The 22,770-nt window shown below is 38.5% G+C and overlaps 1 pseudogene; it reads right to left on the bottom strand.

Moving 5' to 3' along the window:
• Nucleotides 1-1,887: 1,887 nt before the first annotated feature.
• Nucleotides 1,888-21,831, bottom strand: LOC109063329 (annotated as a pseudogene).
• Nucleotides 21,832-22,770: the final 939 nt, after the last annotated feature.

The raw sequence follows: 22,770 nt of genomic DNA, 5'->3' as shown, positions 1-22,770 counted from the left end.
ACGTAAAAATATCTTGAGCTTGTGTGAACCACGGACCTTATTTAAGGTATTTAACCAAAATCCCATTCAAAAAACCCACTGACTCTGGAACCAGAAGTGCTAAAATGCTAACTCGCTTCCAGGTTTTCGCCTACAAAGTGACATCATAGTTCCACCACTCTGTGGAGGAGAGGCTTTACTCCACTGAGCTTTGTAGAGGAAACGGTTATCATTTAATGAATCGACAGCTATCTGCTAATCTTCAACATGTTTTACACTAAATAATACTTTTGGATTGAACTATTTTTAGAGTTTACCACGAAAAAAAAAATTAGTTTTATAAGAGAAGTCACTGACTTTTTACGACAGGTGGGATTCAGCTTATGGCACTTCCCATTCATTCCTTTGGTATCCGTAAACGACGAATGAGTGTCGCACAACTCTGACTGAAATTCAGTGCCATCAAGGTTGTAATGTGATTGGTTATTAAGGGACACATGTCCAAGTTAGCTGTTACACTTTCTCCAATAGTAAGTAATACAGACCCTCTCGTCTCCCTATAGTAAGATAATCTCTGATCCCACCGCCCTGCAACACACACTCAGTTCAAGAGCAACTCAACTTCCTTCATGCCGGTCAGTGTCACTGAGTTTCTCTTTAGCATTAAGCCAGGTTTGTGGGGGTGGATTTCACGATCCCTTGGTGTCAAAGTTGTTCCTTATTTACACCTGCTTCCCAAACATGGATGGAAGGTGGGGGGAGAGGAGCAGATGAAAAGCCAGCAGTGTTCCTCAGTCTGGCTTTTTCACTCTGCTAACTGCTCATAAAGATGCACAGTGTTAGGTAAGAGAGGTATATTCATGAGCTTTTAGGGTGTTTTTTTCCCTTGAGAAAATGTTATGAAGTAGGCTCTATTTTGTTTGCCATATAATTGAGGTCTTGGATGCTGAGTAATGTTGGGTCATGTTCACATCAACTGTACCTTTTTGAACCGTCTTTCAACAAAATATGTTTGATAGATACTATGTAGTATATAAAAGGCTCTATGTGTATACTGTGTAAATATATATATGCAGTGGCCACAAAAAGTATTTGGACATTTATATTAACCATGCATGATTTGATAGGCTATATTCTATCTTAATCAATGATGTTCTTGTTTAAACATTATTTGGGTGTACAATTTACAGCACGAACACTTAACATTTCCTAATTTTGTAAATATTATTTCAGGCATGGAAACAGTGACAATTAATGAAAGTTTAAAAAAAAATTCATGTAAATTTGTGTTGATATTGCCCTTGTTTTTTCAGTCTCCATGAAATGTGTTTCTAATCATGCACAAATAATTGAAAATGTCATGGAGAAGTTATGGAAATACATTGGTCAGGTTGTGGGAACCCTGAATAGAGTAAACATTAAACATAATCCTTATGATAATTTGGGGTAGAATTACTGTTTATATATTGACTTAATAGAGGCTAAGTTCCAAGCATAAGTTTCTCTTAACATTTTTCTTTCTCTCACACAAACTCACCATACAACCACTTAAATGTGAAGTCCATGGTTTTTTATGCTAAAATGTTTTCCATCCCAGTTTAATATGCAGAAAGAAGTTGCTGGTAGGTTTATTTCCCAGAAAAATGTGAACAGTGTGGCTCTATGTGTTTAAGCATCCCGATCAGCCCGACAACAGCAACATTGGCTGATCCAATAACAGACATTTTGGGTGGAACTGTCTGGAACTTTTTGAAAAATTTTTTTTGTTTTTTTTTTTTTTTTTTTTGTGACCAATGGCAGAGGGAGAGAATGTTTGGAAAAGCTTTTTGAAAACAGCCATTATTTTTGCAATGCAGTTTGTTGTTGCTAGCGGCAAAGGAATTACACATTTCAGCTTAAATACCACTCTCTGGTATTAAAAAAGACTTTATTCACACATTTAGTCTGTTTATTCTAGGGGTACTAAGACAGATATGAGCTCAGTGAAGAGCTGACAGTGACAGAGTGCAAAATGAATGAGAAATTGCTCTGTTGGAAACGACTGACTCTTTCAATCAACACTGTGGCACACACTATGTGTGCTGGCTTATTAGTATGGATTTTTAAACTCTTTTAGGCAATTTAAAAATTCCCATCTTGTAATCCTGTCTCATTTGAAAATTTATGTTTGTCTCTATAGGCAATATTAGAACTTAAATCTGTTATGTAGGCCAAGCCGAATCATATGAACTTGTGAATTAATAAATCTTTCTAAGCTGAGTAAACATTTGTATACTATTGCAAGTTGACCTAGAATCAGAAGCAAAAAGCTGGGGAATTTATATTTCAGTTTCACAGAAATACAACTAGACATTTAACAAACTACAACAAACAGCATAACACATAAAAAGACAAATCTTAATGAAATAATTTGAAATACTAATGTACTTAAATGTAATTGTGTTCAGCTGTGGTCATTAAAGCCTTTTGTCTTGTTCTGAACTTTATTGTTACCCAGAGGTAAACAGACAGTATTACCTTTGTTCTATCTAATGCACAGATCTTCACTTCACATACTGTCTGCCCTAAATAATATGCCAGATAAAGTTTATTTTTTATTTTTTGCATCCCAAATCATAATATGTTGAAAATAATATGCCAAAGGTGCCAGGATGGTACAATATTTCTGGTAGATTTCCAAAGTTCATATACTCTTTGGGCTAATATTGCCCACAAACCCTTGTGTCCTCCTGTTAAATTGTATAAAATAAAAAGAAATGCAAGGCCAATGTATCCACATGTAAATGTATGAACCTAAAAGTTAAGCTTAGGTAATTATGGAGCTCGATACAAACACTTACATTCAAATGCAAATGGTATGCGACAAAACTAAACACTAAAAAATGTCCCAATACTGTTATTGTGTTTCTACATATTCAAAAATGTGCATTTTCCAATCATCAGTGTAGTACATTAAGTATGAAATAGGGGCAAAATTGGGATTGTAGAAGCTATGTTTATTCTGCATAATTCTATACTACCTGTACTAGTGCTGCAGTACTATATGTAGTATGTATACTGTGCAGGGTATGCTAATTTTGTCACCGCCCTCATATGCAGAGTAATAGGTCATGTGATGGTCATGTCAATGCCTACTCTTTCACTTATTTTATTTATTTATTTTTTAAATTGTAGGCAGTAGTACTTAGCCATATTCACTAAGTAGTACGCTAGTCTTCCATTCTGAACATACATAGCCACATCACAGTTTTGGATTGTGCAAATTGTTAGAGAGAAAGTGGGAAAATGTTCACATAAGTAAGAATTAGTGTTACCTTGTGGCCTGGAGGAAACCTTTTCAGACTTGCATTAATGGTAAAGTAAATTCCTGTGCTTTGCTTTTATTTTAGGGACTAAGCAGTGATTATGTAATAATTAAAGTGAAAGCTCTGTGAAATTTTGTCTATTCTTTTTAGATTAGATTATCTCCTGTGGCCCAGAAGTTACGTAAGCGGGAGGAATAAAATCCTATTTAAATAAATTTAAATAAACCCAGATATCTTTCTTTTCCCCAAAACAGAGCTCTGAGTAGCACTTGTAAACCAATCAGCCAGACGGACTAAGTAAAGTTTGTCATTACATAAGTTATTCCCTTGTCTTTGAGATGATCTTTATTAATAACAGTCCACTGGATGTTTTGAGGTGTATTTTTTTGTCTTGTTTAGAGGACTTTCCTCCACGTTCGACTATTGACTGCTTTGGGATGTGTCTTGAGGGATCTTTTCCGTAGCCTGTTGTTTGTTTTGCCTGTTGAGGGAGGTAATAACATTGACACAAATACTTTTGTTGTTGGAACTTTACACTACAGAGCATAACATAGTAATTGTGCCATCTAGTGTGTGTGGTGTATACTTACCTCCTATGCATTCCACTTTAGGCTCCTCCCACTTTGACCGTCAGTAAGCAACGTACCACGGAAAGGTGGCGCTGTGTGAATCCACTGTCACACTGGTATCGAATGATGGAATTAACAGGGTAGCGATCTTTGCTGTTGCCTAACATCCTGGCATTCTTCCCTTGCGGATGCGATGTACCATGTGACTACAGTTAAAAGAGTTAAACAGCAAAAACATTTCTCCTACCACCACCACCCGCTACAGGGAAACCACGGCGCCGGAATCACAAATCAAATCCGATAAGAAAAGGAGGCGAACCAGAGTAAACATCGGCACTGCTTTCCATCGCTGGAGACAACTGATGGACGTGAAATGAGGTTCGACTCGAACTTTTCTTTTGGATTGGTAAGTAAGATGCTGTTAGTATTTGGCTAGAAGTTTGTTTTTATATGTTTCGCGTATTTTTTTTCGGGAAGTTATAACATAGAAATGTATCGAAGGCTGTTCGATAAACGTGCTAATGTTAGCGATGGCTAACCGTAGCTGCATTTGATAATTAGCTAGCTATAACTTACCCACAGATCCGTTCCGGTTTTCACCTGTTATCTACCAAAGCCCGTCTCTACCAAGCTGATGCTAAAATGTAACATTACCTAAGAAGCTTGAAATGTCTTCATGATAATGAACCCGAGAGAGAGAGAGAGAGAGAGCTCGGCGCGGCCAAGACTCACTCACTATATTCAGAGCGGTCAAGTTTTTGAAAGCATGTGAAAAGGAGTCAATTGCGTGTGTCTCACGGTGAATGCTTGAGAGTTGGCAGCTCTGGTTTACGTTGGTTGGCGCTAGCTTGGTCAACATCAACTGTCTGATGTTGACCAATGATGTTGACAGAATGCTGTCTGTCAAATTAATTTAATTCAAATAATGTGTATATACAACTCAAAATGTAATATGAACAAAACGAATATGAACATATTCACTGGTAAAGGTGAAGGGGAGTAGCTTGAAGATGTCATGTTTCAAAATCACTTGACATCACCCAGCGTTCCTCTGGGGCAAAAGCGTCCTCTTAGGCCGGCTATGGCTCTAGGGTTGTTGTGAAGGTAGAGGCGAGCATAGAGACTATGCTGTCTCGTTTGTTACTCTAGAGTAGACCAATTCACTTTATTGAGGCATACTGCCCCCATCTGGTATGGAATGTGGAGTATGACTTGATTTTTTTTTGCCAGACATTACACATGGCTCCTTTAAGTTTATAGTATTCATGGTCCATTGATAATTAAACAGAAGTATCTTGATGTAGCTGCACTATAATTTCCTTAAATTAACACAATAAATTAAATAGCTATTGTTATAAGCTAATAGTTCACTTATCTAACTGGGTAGGGCTGACTTGGTGCTGAAGCTAATGTCTGTCACCTCTTCTTACCAGGTCCACTCTTGCAAGTAAAAGGAAGATGATAGTTGCAGGGTACATCATTCCACTGGCCATCCTCATGCCATATCATTACAACACAGTCTTCTCCAGTGCTGAAGTAATTATCTGGCTGATTGGGTCTCCAGTTTTCATATTCCTGCAGAGAAAGTAGCACTGGTTGCAACAGCAACTTACTGCAAATGCCTCAGAAAACAGTCCGCTGCTCAATTTGGAAAGAATCTCAGAGGAAGGTGTTCTCACCAAAGGGCTTCCATCTGTCCAGCGAAACTGATTTTGCACATCCATGTCATTTAGTCCAATCCATTGATAATCACGAGCTTGATCTAGGTCATTTAGAAATTTATAAGCACTTTCATTTAGATCAACAAGCAGGTACATGTCTTTTATTCAGATTATCAGATAAAACTCACTTTTTACAAACTCTTGTTCTTGTTGGGAGGATATGCTAACCAGATGAGAGTTTAGTTCCTGACAGTGCTGCTCAGCACTGGTCCAGGTCTCACGCTCATCAAAATGGATATAACAGCTGCCCATGAACTCCATCCACCCCTCAGCACATCCCTGTATCGCTGACACAGAAGAGACAATGAATTTTATTTAGTTTATATTATGTGTTCTTTAAGGGTGGCTAGTTATAGAAGACTAGCAAGACTGACAGGCTCCCTACCTGCTGAACAGGGTTATGTCTGTATACTTCATTTGGCAAAAATTATTTGTTTCAAATGGCCTAGAAAATCATCATTCATAAATGTACCCTACGATTTATAATTTCATGCAAGACCATCAAAAACCCTGTGAAGTCCAGTTTGATTATCCCATTACTTGCCAGTAGGAAGTAACAAGGCAGCAAGACAAAGGTGGTTAAAACTCTTCTTAAGTCACAATAAATGCATAGCATGATATCTTTGTTAAAATGTTCCATGACTTTTCACTTACGTATTAAGCAGTTTTCCCCGCTGAATCCTAAATGACATTGACATACTGCAATGCCACCTTGTAGAAAGCATAAACCTTGACCACAGGGGGTTTGGATCATGAGGTTAGAAGAAGCTGCTAAAGACATATTCATCTTAATTAAAAATGTAAAAAAGAAGTATGTTGTTGTACACCAGTTAAATAACATCAAAATTATAGTTTTGTTCAGTAATTACCATCAGTTAAAGATGGCTCCTCCATAGATTTTGGTGTTTGTAGTAAAGCTGAAGGTGAAGTAATGAGTATAGAAGTGGTGGGTGGTGTTGTGCTCAGTGGTGACTGATCAGTCAGATCAAATGCCTCAGTGATGACATTAAGTTGCTTATGTCTTTCTGGTAGGTGATCAACAGTTTCATTGACTTACGCCAATAATCTTCATATGAACTATTATTAGAAAGAGATATGGAGAGGACCTCCGCATAATGTTCTTGACTACTGCCCTCTCCACTGATCTCCACTGATCCCGCGACCCTGTTCTGTTCCGATTGTAGGCCCTAAACGTCAACTCGACCTCATCATCTGTTAGAATAACAATCTTTCCATCCTGACTCTGAATGTGGCCAGATACCTCACCTGAGGGAAGAATGGGATAACTTGAAGCTCCAGAAGCAAAGTCAGATCCAAAGCCAATGGCAGAGCCAGATGCAAAGTCAATGATGGTGCCAGATCCAAATCCAGAGGCAGAGCCAGATCCAAAAGCAGAGCTGGAAGCAGAGCTGAAACCACTAACATCAGTCAAGTCAAATGGAGAAACACCAGACAATTCCTGTTCTCCAGAAGGACTTGCAGTCAGATCTATCATTTCTGTGTTTATAAATGATACACCAGAGAAGCCTGACCCACTCGATTCCTCACCACTGAAGAACCCACTTGTTCCTGAACCACTAATTCCACTGCCAAGCCCCGATGGAAGGCTTGATTCCTCACCACTGAAGAATCCACTTGTTCCTGAACCACTAGATCCACTGCCAAGTCCCGATGGAAGGCTTGATTCCTCACCACTGAAGAATCCACTTGTTCCTGAACCACTTGATCCACTGCCAAGTCCCGATGGAAGGATTGATTCCTCACCACTGAAGAATCCACTTGTTCCTGAACCACTAGATCCACTGCCATGTCATGATGGAAGGTTTTTCCTGAAGAACCGTCTGTTCCTGAAGTTCCTGAACTACCATCTGTACCACTTGTTCCTGAAGAACCAGGCTTGATTCCTCACCACTGAAGAAGATCCACTTGTTCCTGAACCACTAGATCCACTGCCAAGTCCCGATGGAAGGCTTGATTCCTCACCACTGAAGAATCCACTTGTTCCTGAACCACTAGATCCACTGCCAAGTCCCGATGGAAGGCCTCTAGCTCCACTTTGTTCATAAAGAGTCCAGATTCCTCTCCAGATTCTTGATCCCTGATGATACTGAAGTGAGCAATGATAACACCACTGCCACTGCCACTGCCCACTACCTTCTCTTGCCTCCAAAAGTGCTGCCGAGGCAGAAGTCTTCCACATGAGTGTTATCTGAATAATTCTTGGTAATCACAAGCCCGGGGTCACCCTGATCCCATCACCCTTCGCCAACAAAGAACACACCCACGTGATACTCTATGCTCTCACAAACCAAAAGCATGGGGATGACACTGCTAATGTCCCAGAACTGCGAATCAGGCCACCCTCCCCGAGCAAACCCCCCCCACCACAATCACCCTCTAGCCACCCACCCACCCCCCCCCCCTTCATGCTGGATGCTGAGCCTGAGCCCGATCCAGATCCAGAATCCAGATCCAGAAACAACGTCCACAAGCAAGTTGGCACTGCCCCGCACACCCCAATGGAACCGCATAAACGTAACACTCCGCACGAAAATATCATCCCACCCCATAGAAAACGTAGACAACCTCAGAGACTCCCGCTTCTTTAATAACCAGGATGGGTATCAGGATTGTAAATAATAAGCAGTAAAGATTCACCAGTAGCACTTCCCAGTGGCTATATCCAAACAATCTCATACAGGTCTCAGCAGCTTGTATGTGTCTGTAACAGGTTAGATCCGTCCCCCATCTTTGGTAGTGTTCAACATATCTTCATTCAAAGCAGCATAGACAGATTTGCTGAAAAATAAACAATGACATCCCCAAGATCAACACCCAAGCCTTGCCCTTTCAGAGGTTATATAAGTATAGAGGGTCTAGCCAAGAGTTTTTGCATATACTTGGTATACAAGCTGCTTATACCGCTGAGGCAATTATGCATCATATATGGAACGTGTATGGGGTTTTTGGGAAAAGGAAAAAAGCCTGTTTGGTTTTGGTTTGAGCATAAAATCAGTGTGCCACTCCTGTCGTGTTTTCACCACCAATCAAAGACCTGGGTTGCAGGACAGGATAAGAGGAACACTGACGATCAGACAGCCAACCTGGACTGCACTTGTGGAAACACTGATTCAATGTAAGCGCTACAGTTTCTCCAGTTGACGCAAGAGTAGTTAGGAAAACCCATTTTTCTGCTCCAGGGCAACAGCTGTCGATAGTAGGTGACGCTGCTAATGAGAAGCTCACATGGAAGATCTCTCCTAAGGGATAGACATCTGAACAGTGAGATCATAGAGGCGATTCTTAATTAAAATTGTTAAATGTTTATGTCATTGAATTAACCTTTACTCACCCTTTAGCCTGCGTACACATAACAGTACACACATCGTAATACCCGCCTCATGTGCACCAGGCCTTTCATAACCCGAACATGTAAGGAGTATTTATTCCAGGGAGGTCCTTCTGAATCTCCAGAGCACTTGCCTTTTGGGGCTGCACAATTGGATATCTGAAACAGTGTTGAAGGCTAAATCAAGGTATCACCAATATTTGATTCAGGGATCTCCAGTTAATTCAACAGAAAAACAAATGCAGGTTAGAAAACATATCTGGCACGCACTTTGTACAAAATAAGCTACCTGACGGTCTCTGGTCCTGTAGCCAACCTGCACTGCATTGATGAAGGCCAGCTTCATAAGCCACGGAAAGAAGTCTCAGGGCGTGGCTATATGAACCTGACCTCCAGCTTCGGACATGCCACGTGTGCTTCCTCCAACGTGCCCCAAGCATCACGCCCCCGCCCCCATTCTCGGAAGTCAGCATTTACCCTCTCGCTTGAAGGTGGATATAACCCCCACTCCTTACGGTTCTAGGGCGAGGAAAGGTTTTTAGGGCTGGCCATACTTTAAAACTCTACTGTTGCCAGTGTTATTAAACATCTGCTTTGAAAAATCAGTTGAACCACTCTTGATTTTGTCCCTGTAACTCTTGCAAGATCCTGGTTTTTGCTAAATTACTTTGGCTCAGTTACCTTCAGGGTTGTGTTTGGGTCGTTGTTCCTCATAACTGCCCCCTACACCCCCCCTTTGATGTGGATTTGATATCATACACGCGCGCACAGTTTAATTACTACCAGCCACGTGGCCCACATTGTCCATGGGGAATTTCATCTCCCAAGTAAGGCAGAGCTGTGGACACCATTGATAATGTATTTCTCAACAGCAGTTATGTTGGAGAGGTAAAGGTGAAGGGACTTTCTATGGTGTGTGGTTGTAAGAGGCTCATCGGTCACTAGCTGGCCCACGAACCCTCCCCTTTCTGTGGTAACTCTTGTCCGTATAGTCGGAAGGGCTTATTGAGGTGAATGTAGGCCACACTGAAACATGGAATCCGTTAGTAGTGTATATTTAGGAATGGTGAGGTCTTAAAATTTACAACCTATCTTCTTTTTCTGAAAAATAATTCAACAAAGTTGGTGAGAATGACAGTCTTTTGAATCATAACGAGCACAAAGACATCCTTGAATGTGAAGGTTTGAAGTTTGGAACAATAAAATGTTTTTTTCTTTTTTGCGTTTCTGTTCCTTTAATGAACATTATAAGATGAGTTGTTCTGAGGTGTTGTAAATGTGAAGAGTGATTTAGCAAACAAAATACAAAATAGCTTAAATATGGAATTACATTCTCTGTGCTTACCTGCCATAACAGATTGCATTCATAGAGGGGAGTCTGGGTGTGGATAAACCAGTCTGCTTTGGAAACAGGTGTTAAACCGTTTCGCACTCCCAAAAAGCCCCCCACCACACTGGGGTCGAGCTATGTTAATGGGATACCTCACACTCCTGTCTGCTAGCCAGCCAGATTGCACAACCATCCATACCAAGCCTTCCATGCTAGGTAGAGTTGCCCTGTGGTGGCCAGTTGGGTCCCAGTTTTGCACACTGGTCTTCAGCCTCTCTGCAAAGGTGAACTTTCTCCACAGACATAGAGTAGAAACACACTGCCTGGGTGATGATAGGAAAATCCACAAAGAAAAACACAGCAAAACACACCAACTAGTGACATTTCAGTTTGGAAACACTGCCTGAGGTACCTGACTTTTTCTCTGCAAAACAGTACACGTCTAGGTCTCATTGATGTCTCTGACTCCATAGTGTGTTTTCTACACCCTGGAAATTTTTTTCATTTGGTCGACCCATAGCAAGGCTCCCTTGGCTCATGAATGGGATACCTATGGAGAATTGCATAGAATCATATTATAGATCTAACTTAACTAAATGTTTATTAAATATATTAATATTGTTTCCATTGCATCACTGGTCTTATACACCTGTTCATGGCCAGCCATGTTTGTGAGTGGGCTGTTTATTTATGTTGTTTATTAGATAGTGACCTTTTCACATTACCTCCAGGTTGGTCTGAAAGCCAAACCAGCATCACATTGATGGTATCCATACTCATAGGCAGCCTTGCAGTTGTGCGGGTGTTGCAATAAACACAGCACTGTTCTGGATGCAGGCTTGCCTTTGCCATCTCAAATGTCAAGGTATATCGGGTAGATAATTGCTCGGGTAGTGAAACACAATGCCTGTAAAGATTTGACCCCCACTTTTGTTTTATTTTTTTTTAATTCTTACTTTCAGTTGTTTATATGTGGCTTAATAAATGTACTTTTATGTGTCTGAACAGTTTGAAAGTGCATTACCTTGGACTTGCATTTCAAACAGAAGCATAGCTATCTTCTAACCCCTGCATGACCTCACAGAGGTAGGTGCCGGAGGGGAGTCATTGGAGTGGAGTGGAGCTGAGATCTCAATGGTGGCGTCAGTGGCACCATGGGGTAGGTTACCAAATGAACCCTGTCCACGTAGTCTGTCCCCCCCCCCCTCCCACCTGCACCACGCCCCCACTAGCAATGAGAATACAAGAGATATTCTGCCCTTGTTGATGTAGCTCCACTTAATTACGGTGGGGCAGTGGGGCAGTGGTTGGTGCGCCAGGGTCCTGGCCAGTGTTGTCCTGGAAGTAGCCAAGGTATACTCATGCTTCCCCCCAATAGGGGACGCAGTGGTGGTTCCACAGGGATACTCACCACTAATAGGGCTGTCCTGATCTGTAAAAAACATCATTTTATTTTCAAATTCTCTTTCACTTAAAAGCAGTAAATCTTGGCAATCTATAAAAGTTCACTTTACCAGCCATGTCCCCAAATGAGTATCATGCCAGAAAAGACATGGATGTATGCATATAACAGGAGCCAAATCAAAAGACATGTTTCACCTTAGGAAATATAGAAAAAGAGTGGATGCTTTAAATTCTTTATTCTATAGTACCACACACAATTGACTAATATTCAACAGTGATGCATTGAACTAAATCCTAAGCAACTAAAAACTGTCAGAAAAAAATATGCAAAAGTTATACGTACTTTTAAGAATTGTCACAGGGTGGTACCCTTAAAGGCACACTTTGTTTCTAATACCCCTGTTAGAAACTTAGACAGTAGTGGTGACAATAGGGGTAAATAAGGTACATAGATGTCACTTTAAAGACTACTGGCCCAGTAGTAACACACTGTTTGTACCCCTATAGGTGTGGACATGTAGGGCACACTGGACGGAGCAAATCACTCAGCCATTCCAAAGGATTTTTCTCCCTGTTTCCGAGGCTTTACACAGCCTGACTGAGCTACTGTACTCCTGGGGAGGAAATTTGGAATAGACTGAAAACATGACGTCATTAATTCACTCTCCTATTTAAACGTTCACACATACACTCTCTTTATCCCCGTTCTCTCTCTAAAGAAGAATAGTTCACTGTTTGAGCCACAGGCAATGTTCTGGGCTTGGTAAGTTGAATTTTAATTCAATGGTTACTGTGAAATCTGCCCTTGGGAAAATTTTTTTTATTTTCCCTGTAGGATTTATAAATTCTAAAGTTCAGTTTGATAATAAACACCGTGCAGCAATTCACTACTTTGCTTGAAATTTTCCCTTGGCTCTATGCTATTGCTCACGGTTTTCTGAATCAAGCTGCTTTAAATGCACTGAGTGACTGGAGAGGACCCTCCATCCTGGCCACGGCCCTGAAGTAGCTTTTATCTCCCACCTCTATGCCTGACTTACTTCTGTTGTTCTGGTTTATATGCCAGTCAGGATCAGAAAGTAAGAACAAAAGACCACTATCCTATAGAAGTAAATGAGAGCTTAAACATGCTTTCACTGTGCTCAGACAAAAACAGTACTAATATTTTAAAAATGTAATACTGTTTATTAAATTTTTTATAGATTCGTTACAGAAAATGTTTTACATCACACACACACACACACAAACGAACACACGCAAATAGGTGTGTGTGGTGAGAAGCGCACATTTTCAAACATCATGCTTGGAAATAGACGGAACAATATGTTTAACTCAGCTGTCTGAGGTGAAGTCAGGACCGGAATCTCCCTCTGATCACATGAAGACAAGATTACATTCTAGTAAAAAAAATTTACAACCAAAATGAACAACTGCATTTTTTGAATGTGAATGCACAAATGCTCTCTTCTTGCTAAAGTAGATATCTGTCTACTGGCTAGGCTACAGTTCTAGTCTGTGAACTGTGAAAGTGAACCGCCTTTTCTTTAAAATGGACCCCCAGACACATGTGCCCTTCAGATGCTGTTTAAAAAATGTGACTTGAATGTCTACAGCTATATTTCTGGTCTTGTCAGGCAGGGGTGGAGAGAGGACTCCTCCACAGTCAGTATACTCTATTCAGCCCAGGGGGTTGTGGTATGTTCTCTTCCCATCAGGCACAGGCCAATAAGCAGGAAGTTCTGTTCTGCTGTGGTCTGGGCTCATGGACGCAGTACACTGCATTAAAGCCAATGTAAACACTCTGCTGTATTCCAAAGGAGGCCACCTAAATCACCAAAATCTCAACCCCAAGCTTAGAGCCACAGGACCAGAACACACGGTGGTCAAACATTCAACACACAGAGTTGGCAGGTAACTCCAGTACTGGTAATCAGTATTGGTACGGTGAAAGTATGTCTTGTAATCATGGATTATATACAGGTAATCTGTAGGCATGCATCTTGGTCACAGATCACGATCATATGCACACTTGCAAAGCATTTTGGAAGGTATCTTTACCTATGACACACCTTGCCCAGCCTTATCAGGAGGAATTTTTACTTTCAAGACGAAAAATTTTTGAAATGCAAATTAATAAACCGCAACATTCATCTGCACTGAATCCTTGTATACAGAAAGAAACCATTACTTACTCAAACACCCATGTTACTCAAACTTTAATGTAATTACTTTTCCCAAAATGAGAAAAGAGTAGATGCGTATCTAAAACTAAAAAATCAAGCATGCCAATATAATAAGGTTTTTTGGTTTATAATTAATATCTCAATAAAATATATCCTATTTTCTATCCATTCAATCCAGTTTAATTTGAACGTTTTGAATTATTTCATGATAACTAATTAACATGCTTTATAAAATGCTGAATATTAATATTAACTAAAATAATAGAATTTATAGAAAATAATAATATTATATATAACAAAATAATAGAGTTGCTAGACATGTACCCAATAAAATTGTTAAAACAAAATTTCTAAATTGTATATGTATGTATGTATGTATGTATGTATTTAGTAGCTTTCAAGCAATATAAAACTACAATAAATAAAAAAAAAATAAAAAAACTTACCAAACTAGTCGTGTCTCTTCTTGTTTGCTTTTTGTAATGTCCTTGTGTCTTGCATTAATCTGTTGGCTGGGAAATTTCTCAAATCCTGTGTTTTTAGACTGCTTGCCTTCCCTGTGTGAGTCAGGAGCAGAAAGGGATCTAATTCAAATTGGGCACAAGTTTAGCAAAGTGAGTGGGAGAGAGAGACAGAAAAGGGCAGAGGGAGGCAGAGAGGTGGGAGTGGGGACTATTGAGTGCCCTGGAGTGGCATTTTGAATGTTCAAATCATAACTTTAGGGTAGACTGGGGTGATAGTTGCAGGGGTTGATTGACACATGAGTTGTAATAAGGGGCTGTCACAAAAATGTAATGTTTTTGTCCTCTTTACCCACAATCAGTGAATTCTATAAATACATTAAAAGTTCAAAATGTGTCAAAGTGAGGATAACTTTTTGATTTTTATGGGCACTTTTGCTTTGATAAAAAAATGAACACCTTCCCCTCAGATAAACAAGTTTTTAAAAAAGAATTGACAGAGAGATATTTAGATCAATGTTAATTAATAGATACAGCAATCTGTTATATTTTGATATATTTGCATAAAATAAAAAAAACTGGGAAAAATTATTGTCATTGAATCTGTCTTGGTTATTCATTTTAATTTTCATTTCATTTTCTTTTGCAGTTAGTTAGTTTGCCTTCATCAAAGATAATCAACAACTAAATGGAAAATGGTACCAAGCAACCCCCACTCCAGTTTCCCCTTACCCCATAATACCAGTAATTTTAGATCATAATATTTTCTACCTATAGGTCTGTTTTAATTAGGTTTTTAATTCAACTCTACAAGAAACCAGAAGAGGTCATAGGGGTCATGGTGGTTGTTTACAATTAGAGTAGTGAATATCATGAAATGTGCATAAAGTTTATCAGTCTTCATCATCTGTTGTGCATCAGTTATGGTGGAAATATCGGTCTGTGCTTCACGTTTCCTGTTTAGTACAGGTTTTATAGCTCTATTGTGGGCCTTTGGTTGTGGTATATTTAGAGACACTGGGAATCTTGCAAGAATCTCTCAAACCAAATATTCAGTCTACGTCTGATCCGGTGCTGGGAATTTCAACAGTTTCAACCTTTAAAGTGATGACTCACCAACAGAAGCTGCTTTTCCGCACGTTTTGAAGTTGTGGAGATACACCTTTAAGACTCTCCTGTCCTTATACAGTATGTGAAGAAACATACTGTATTGCCCCAATAGGCAGTTCATGTCCCTTACACAATCAAGTTGATTATCTGGTTACGCAACTCAACTTGCCTGCTATCGAGCGTTATTCATCATACCATTCTTAGTTTTTATAGGTACATATGTTTTAAAAACCCATGTGAGCCAGTCACTTTCTGTGTCAAGAATGTGTCACAAGAAAGTGTGAATAGGACTAATTATGCTAATTATGAAGAGAAAACTCTGCAAGGCCAACATTTCAGACATTTTAACAGAGCAGGATAGATTCAGCAAATTACACATTGAATGTTTTTTCTTCCCGGCCTTTTTTGCAGATTTACCATTTAGATTGTTCTAAGTAAAAGTTATCTTTCTACAAGAAAAAATTAAAAAAAAATCTAGACTTATATACAATGTCATGAACAAGGGACCTCACCACACATGAGACCAGTTCAATAATTGTTACAAAGCGCGCAACATCATAAATCAAAAAAACCCATGCAATATATTCACATGTGTGAACTATAAAACCAGTTGGTAAACACACTAGACGGACATTTTAATCTACACAGGAAAACCTATGACCCCGGCTCAAACGAAAATCATCTGTGTGTCTGGTCACACAAGCTGTGCTTCGTTAATTCTCATCTAGCACATTTGTGCTTTAGTGCGTACATTATGAACTCATAACTACAACAACCTACTCGGAAATCTTACAAGTGACCATTGAGGTATAATTTTCAAAAAAGAGGCGAGAATTGAAGATCGTATGCCCTGAACGGTGGAAAGCTGCACCTAAACACACTAGTTTATAACAGTTGTAGTTCAGTGAGAGCCCTGATGAGCGGGGAGGACGCGGGTTGAGTGTCATCAGGGGCCAGGATTTTACACGTCCCTGGATACTAGTTAACAGTCATGAACCGGATTACAACGATGACATCATCTAAATAGCAATATCAATATATGTGTGTTGTACTGCATGTTTAAATGCTTTTAAATGTAATTATTGTTTTAATAATTCTATGTAAAACGGTAAATTACTTGGCAGGTAGACTAGAGGTCAAATGTTTGTAATAGGTAAGGGTTTTTTAATATTTGTTAAAAGAAATATTTTTATATTCAATCTTTTATATACCCCGCGCAGAGGCTTATTTGATCAAGAAAAGAGTAAAAACTGTAATATTGTAAAATTTAGTATTTTTTTGTTGAAACTGTGATACACTACCATTCATACATTTGGAAAATAAATAATTGTATTCAAAAAAGTACACTTTAGATTTGATCAAAAGTAGTGACAGTAAAGAGAACGGGTAAAAGAATTAGATAATCATTAAATAATAATAATAAATAAATAGATAAATAAATATTTTCTGTGCATCTTGAAAAAATATATCGTTTCCACAAAACTATGGAGCAGCAAAGACTGTTTACAACATTGATATTTTGTTTAAAAGAACACTTTATAACTTTTCTGTGTTCACAATTTGCTAAAATGTATATAATGAGCGCAGTACATCATAAATTAATCTACCAAATGTCCGCCCTTTTCGTCTTATCTCAAATCATTACGGTACATTTATAATAAGTGATTATTTTTTAACTATTGTAGCCTGTTCGGGTCGTCACCGATGCGGAGTAACACATACCTGCGTGAATCGCCATAGACATAATCTTGGAGAAGTAGCTCCGGTTAGAATGTTCTTCCGCGGGGATGCGTGCAGTTCTGTTTATTAACCGCCTAGAGCCTTAACATTTATAGTGTTGCTTTAAGATATGTACAAGATGTAATAATGTAAATAAATAATAATGTGAATGAAATTTTTAATATATCAACTATAAATTCCTTGAATGTACGTGTATGTAGGGTCCCAAAGGGAATTCTTTGTGATTTTGATTCCATTGGGTCTGGTCCGTGGGTCTCAGAACATAACTTTATTTATTAAATAGATGTATGTTATGTCAGTTAGTTAAGAGTATGTATTTCATTGTTCAACTTTAATACTATTCCTCTCTAAAGTGATAGAAACACGTATTCATCAGAGTGAACACGCTGGATTGGTTATTTTTCAGACCAGCGTGTGGATGGAACGGAAAACAGTAGCGTTTTCTTTGAGGTGACAAATTTCAAGCCAGTCAAGGGCTGCTGATGCTTCATTTATCATTTTTTGTCATGGGATAGAAACATTTTTAGTGGCTAATGCTCACAAATTACTGAAATATGGCTCAGAACCTCTATGACACAAAAGAGAGAGAAATTGGCTCAGAATTAATGACATGACTAAGGATTCGAGTCAACTTGTGAATCATACTTGATTGCCCTTGACATTAATGATTGTATTTTGGTGATCAAGATGTTCCTTAATGATCACTTGACATATGACGGGGGTCCAGCACTCAAAAAAAAGAGAAACACTGACACAAAGGACACAGTGTAAGAGATGAAGTGCACTAATAGCCCCCAAATTGGCCATATTTGAATCATGTCACGAATGGTAATATTAGTGGAACACTGATTGGATAAACCTATAAATTTGTTGGCCAGATTTTATGATTAATTCTTTCCTCTTGTCAGTCCCAGCGCCAGTGTTTTGGAGCATATTTGATCTTCATTATTTTCAAGTTTCTGGTAAAATGATAAATGGAAAATATTGATCTATAGTGGGGGTAATAAAAATATACTTGATGTTCCAGCTTCATGTTTTATTTCTATTTTTCTTTACTCTATGAAATGCTTTAGAGACTATGTAATTAAGCGATCAGCGTTCTGACATCTCTTGACATCTTCAAGTTAAAAAAAATGAGATCATATTTTCTAGTACGATCTTGGCCATTGTGTGTGTGTTGATTTCGGAAATAAGCGTAGATGTTCGAAGGCAGATTTTTTTTTTAGTATTTAAAGTGAATTGATTGACGCGCCGTGCTGTAGAGAGTCACACATAACTGATTGTCCTCTTTGACCCCAGCACAGGTCTCAACCCAAACTCTCATCACTCGCCCCGACATAACGTGAGCCCGGACGGAACAAGTTTGCTTTGGACTCACATCCCACGGCCTGCTCAAACAGGTATTGGACACAGCTGGCATCCCGCTGAGGGGGGGGAGAGCAGTCTTTTTACTGGGCTTCATTTAAAATGAATGGTACATTATGGAGATGTCACAGCCACGGACCCCTTACTGCTGTATATAAGCACCAGTGACCAACCGACGGGTTCGGCAGAGAGGTTATTTTTTAAACTTATGTATTAATTTAAACGTATGCAGTGACATTTATGCAGCAAAAGTTCCACGATTCACATTTACACAATTGGTTAAGATTTACACACAGTTATTTATTGATTACTATTTTACTGTTGTTGATGTTTTATTAATTTTGTATTTATTTAATTGTTTATTTGTACCGCATTGCCATTAGTATGATGATGGTCAGTTTATGACATTTATGCTTACGGTAGCACACCAAAGTAATTTGCATACTGTACTTGCATATTACAGCTATTAAAATACTCATTATTGAAGCAACACAGTTAAGCAGCTTCGTTTGGTTATAATAATCATTATTGTAGTGTTCATTTTTAAGAATTTATATATGTAATTATAAATAAATTTCATTAGGTCATTATAAAATCATTAAGTCGGTAAAGTCATATTTGGCCTATGAGCATCTTTATTTCTTTTTATAGTAGCATACTATTGTATTTGCATACTTTTTATCTCATTGTAAAGCTAAATATTCCACATTGCATTTAAACTGTACACAATAAAATTAGTCGACATTTAAACTATTGCATTATTTTTTGGGTGCATGTTTTTTTACAATACTTCAATGGGATACTCCACCCATAAATGAAAATTTTTGTCTTAATTATCACCCATGTCATTCCAACGTAAAAGCTCGTTCCATTCGGAACACAATTTAAGATCTTTTGGATATGAAAACAGGGAGGCCTGTGAATGTCCATAGACAGCCAGTAAATAACAGTGTCAGGTCCATAAACGTTATGAAGTCGTCGTAGAATACCATCTGCCATCAGATGGCAATCTGGGTTATATGAAGAGACAGGAAAACACTTTTTGTAAGTGAGAAGAAAGGGTTCTCCCTATCACTATGCTGCCTAGCCTATCATCCGCACCACAAGGATGCGCTTTTTCCTTCAAATCAAATCTAAATACATGTAGAAAAACAGCGCATCCTTATGGCGCTTTCTGAACAGAAGAGCATACACCGCCTACTGATATGGAGAGACACAGAGGAGGAGACCGTTGACAAAGGAATTGTTGAATAAAGCGTTATAAATTTTGTTTTCTTCTCTTACAAAAAGTGTTCCCTCGCTTCATCTACCCAGATTCAGTCTGATGGAAGGATGGAGATTCTGACGATGACTTTCATACCTTTCTATGGACCTTGACCACGGTTATACTTGGCTGTCATGGGACATTCACAGGCTCCGGTTTTCATCCTCCAACCTATCTAAAATTGGTATCCGAAGGAACTGAGCTTTACGGTTGGAACGCCATGGGGTAAGTGATTATGACAAATTTTCATTTTGGGTGAGTATCCTTAGATCAAAACATAATTGTTCCCGTTCATTTTCTCTATTTAGCCTTTATTATAATTTTGGGACAAAATCTATTTTGAAAAGCATTTAAAGATGCGTTTCTATTACCTTGAGTCCAACATTTCAATGACCATTTCATATTTTTTTTTCTATATATATTTTCCATCAGGACTCGGACTTCCGCACCTCAGTGAGCATGAACACTGTAATATATATTCCAGTACAGAACACCTCCCATGTCTATGTGTATATTATAACAAAATTCCTATCCGCTAAACATCAGTTTACAAATACAAACGGGCTAGAATCGAAACCTAAACTTTTTGTACAAGGCCCCAATTCCACCATGCCCCAGTGTAAATTATAATTTTTCATGAGAAAAATACAATTTTTTTAGATATACATTTTATGGAATGTTGTCTAAATAGATGGCTCAGTTTTATTGTAAAATGCATAATTGGAGCTACTCATGGAATTTTAAGGCGTGGGGCTGGGACTGACCTGTCAACATAATTTGTTACTCTTCTGACCACTTGACAGTTCACACGTCAGATTAAATACAATATTAATCTACTGTATAAAAGCCTACGTATATCAAATGTGATACAATTAATTTTCTAAGGCCTCTAAATAATCAACATTATCGCCAATGCTGAATAGAAAAAACCTGTTATTACACAATTTTCGGTACATTACCTTCTGTTGTCTGATTGCTGGTTTATACTTGATAATAGGTATCTTGCATTATGGTACGCATTTAATTCGCATTATCAGGAGGTATAGAGTGAGCAACTGATATCTCTATGCGACATATCATTTTGTGTTTTTCATTAAGTAGTCTGCTACATAGTGTTCTATATTATAAAATAAAATCTCTGATTAGATACCAGCTCAGAATTTCATCCTTTTATTTGGCAATAAAATACAGCAAATTGCATAAGTCCTTGGTGTTTTTTCACTCCTGTGGTGGGACTATTGAGCTCCCATGGATTTCCAATATAGACCTTAAAAAAAATTGTGAGCATTGAAATAAATGGCAAAACATGAAACTCATTTGATTTAGATTTTAATACAGTAAACTGTCCATTTAAAAAAGGTCAAGTCTTAATACTTAAAGGGTCGTTCGTCTCCTCGCCGTCGTAGGTTGGCAGTCCTTCGGATGTGCTATAGTAGGGTCGTGTTTCCTCGCCCGTCCTGTAGGTGGCAGTCCTCGGTGTGTAGTCGTTCACGCGGAGTGAGTTGAGTTTCACTCGTGGACAGCAGATGAGGAAGTTCAAACCTCTTGTCCGAGAACGACTGTGACGTATCCTGCAGTAACGGACCGTGACTGTCACAGTCAGTTTCTGTGTAGAGATCATTTATTGCTTATAAAGCTTGTGTGTGTAGCGTTAGTTCGCTGCGTTGTAGTTTAAAGAAAGTCGGTTCAGGTGATGCTTTGTCTGACTTGCGTTCACCCGAATCGACTGATAATACGATGAGACGGCGGTTTTTTGCGCCAATATAATATACCACTTTCTGCATTCCTCCTGCCTGGGTTTAATTGAATAGAAAAAGATGCATAAGAGCTGTATTTGTTATGGTTTGAGGGGCAAGGGCACTGCATATCTGCTGTTGGTCCATCCACCCAGCAGCCTGGCATTTGGGCTCTGTGTGTCCTGGCCTCTAGTGACTATATTTGAGCGCAGTGTTACAATGCAGCCATCAGTCTGACAGCTTGCAGATGTCGACTCTCCACAGTTCTGACCATTTCTGTAGATCCTGCTCTACTTGCATGGCCTGTTGCTTCATTATTGGTTTATTTGTGAGGATGGTATGATTTTTTTTTTCTTTTTTTTTCTTCTTGCTTTTTTTTTTTTTTTTTTCTTTGGTTTTTGTTTCTGCCAGTGCATGCTGTGAAACTGAACAAGTGGGCATATAAATGTTTACAGCTCTCAGAGTTGAGGTCCAAAGGAGCACTAAAAGGGTAAGTTCAAATAAACACACACCCACACACACACACACCAAAGCGAGAGAGAGAATGGCTTCCTGTATGACTTACTTTCTTTTGTTGGTTATATTGAACATATTCTATTGCACTTCTTCACAGAAGAAGAACAGGTAAGTCTTCCTGTGTTGACTAGGCGAGGAAGATTACTGATGGAAAACTTTTCTTTCTTTTTTTTTTTTTCCCGTGGACAGGGTTTACCATGTTTCCTAGTTTGAGTTTACCGTCAACATTTTTTTTATTTAGCAGATATAATGCTCTCAGTAATGATTTTTACAGAAGGACTGGTGTATGATTAACTTTCCTCTATTAATTTATTAGCATTTTGGGACCAGTTAGGAGTTTAGTATGGCTGTAATATTTTGCCAAAGCAAGCTATTTGTGTGATGTATATTCTGCAAATGCAAGCTCTTTTGATTGACTCAGTTTTATTGCCATGCATTATTAATTATTGTTTTAATATTTGTTTTTTTTTTGAGGCTTTAATTTTAATAATTGGTCTTACTTTTGTTATTATTTTTGAATTATTGAAAAATTTATTTTGGTTTCCTAAGTTCTTTGACACAAAAAAAAAAAAAAAAAAAAACCAGAATGCACACAAAATAATTTATATTTTTTACAATACTAAATCATTTATTTTTCACAATTGTTTGTAAATTGGTTTGGTGTTGCCATCTTTGCATAAGACTTTGGCATTTATCACAAAAAGAAGTGAAAAACATATTTTTTTTTTTTTTTCAATA

Source organism: Cyprinus carpio, chromosome B25, assembly GCF_018340385.1.
Source record: "Cyprinus carpio isolate SPL01 chromosome B25, ASM1834038v1, whole genome shotgun sequence".
In the NCBI taxonomy this organism is placed as follows: Eukaryota; Metazoa; Chordata; class Actinopteri; order Cypriniformes; family Cyprinidae; genus Cyprinus; species Cyprinus carpio.
This window is presented reverse-complemented; position numbering and strand designations above follow the sequence as displayed.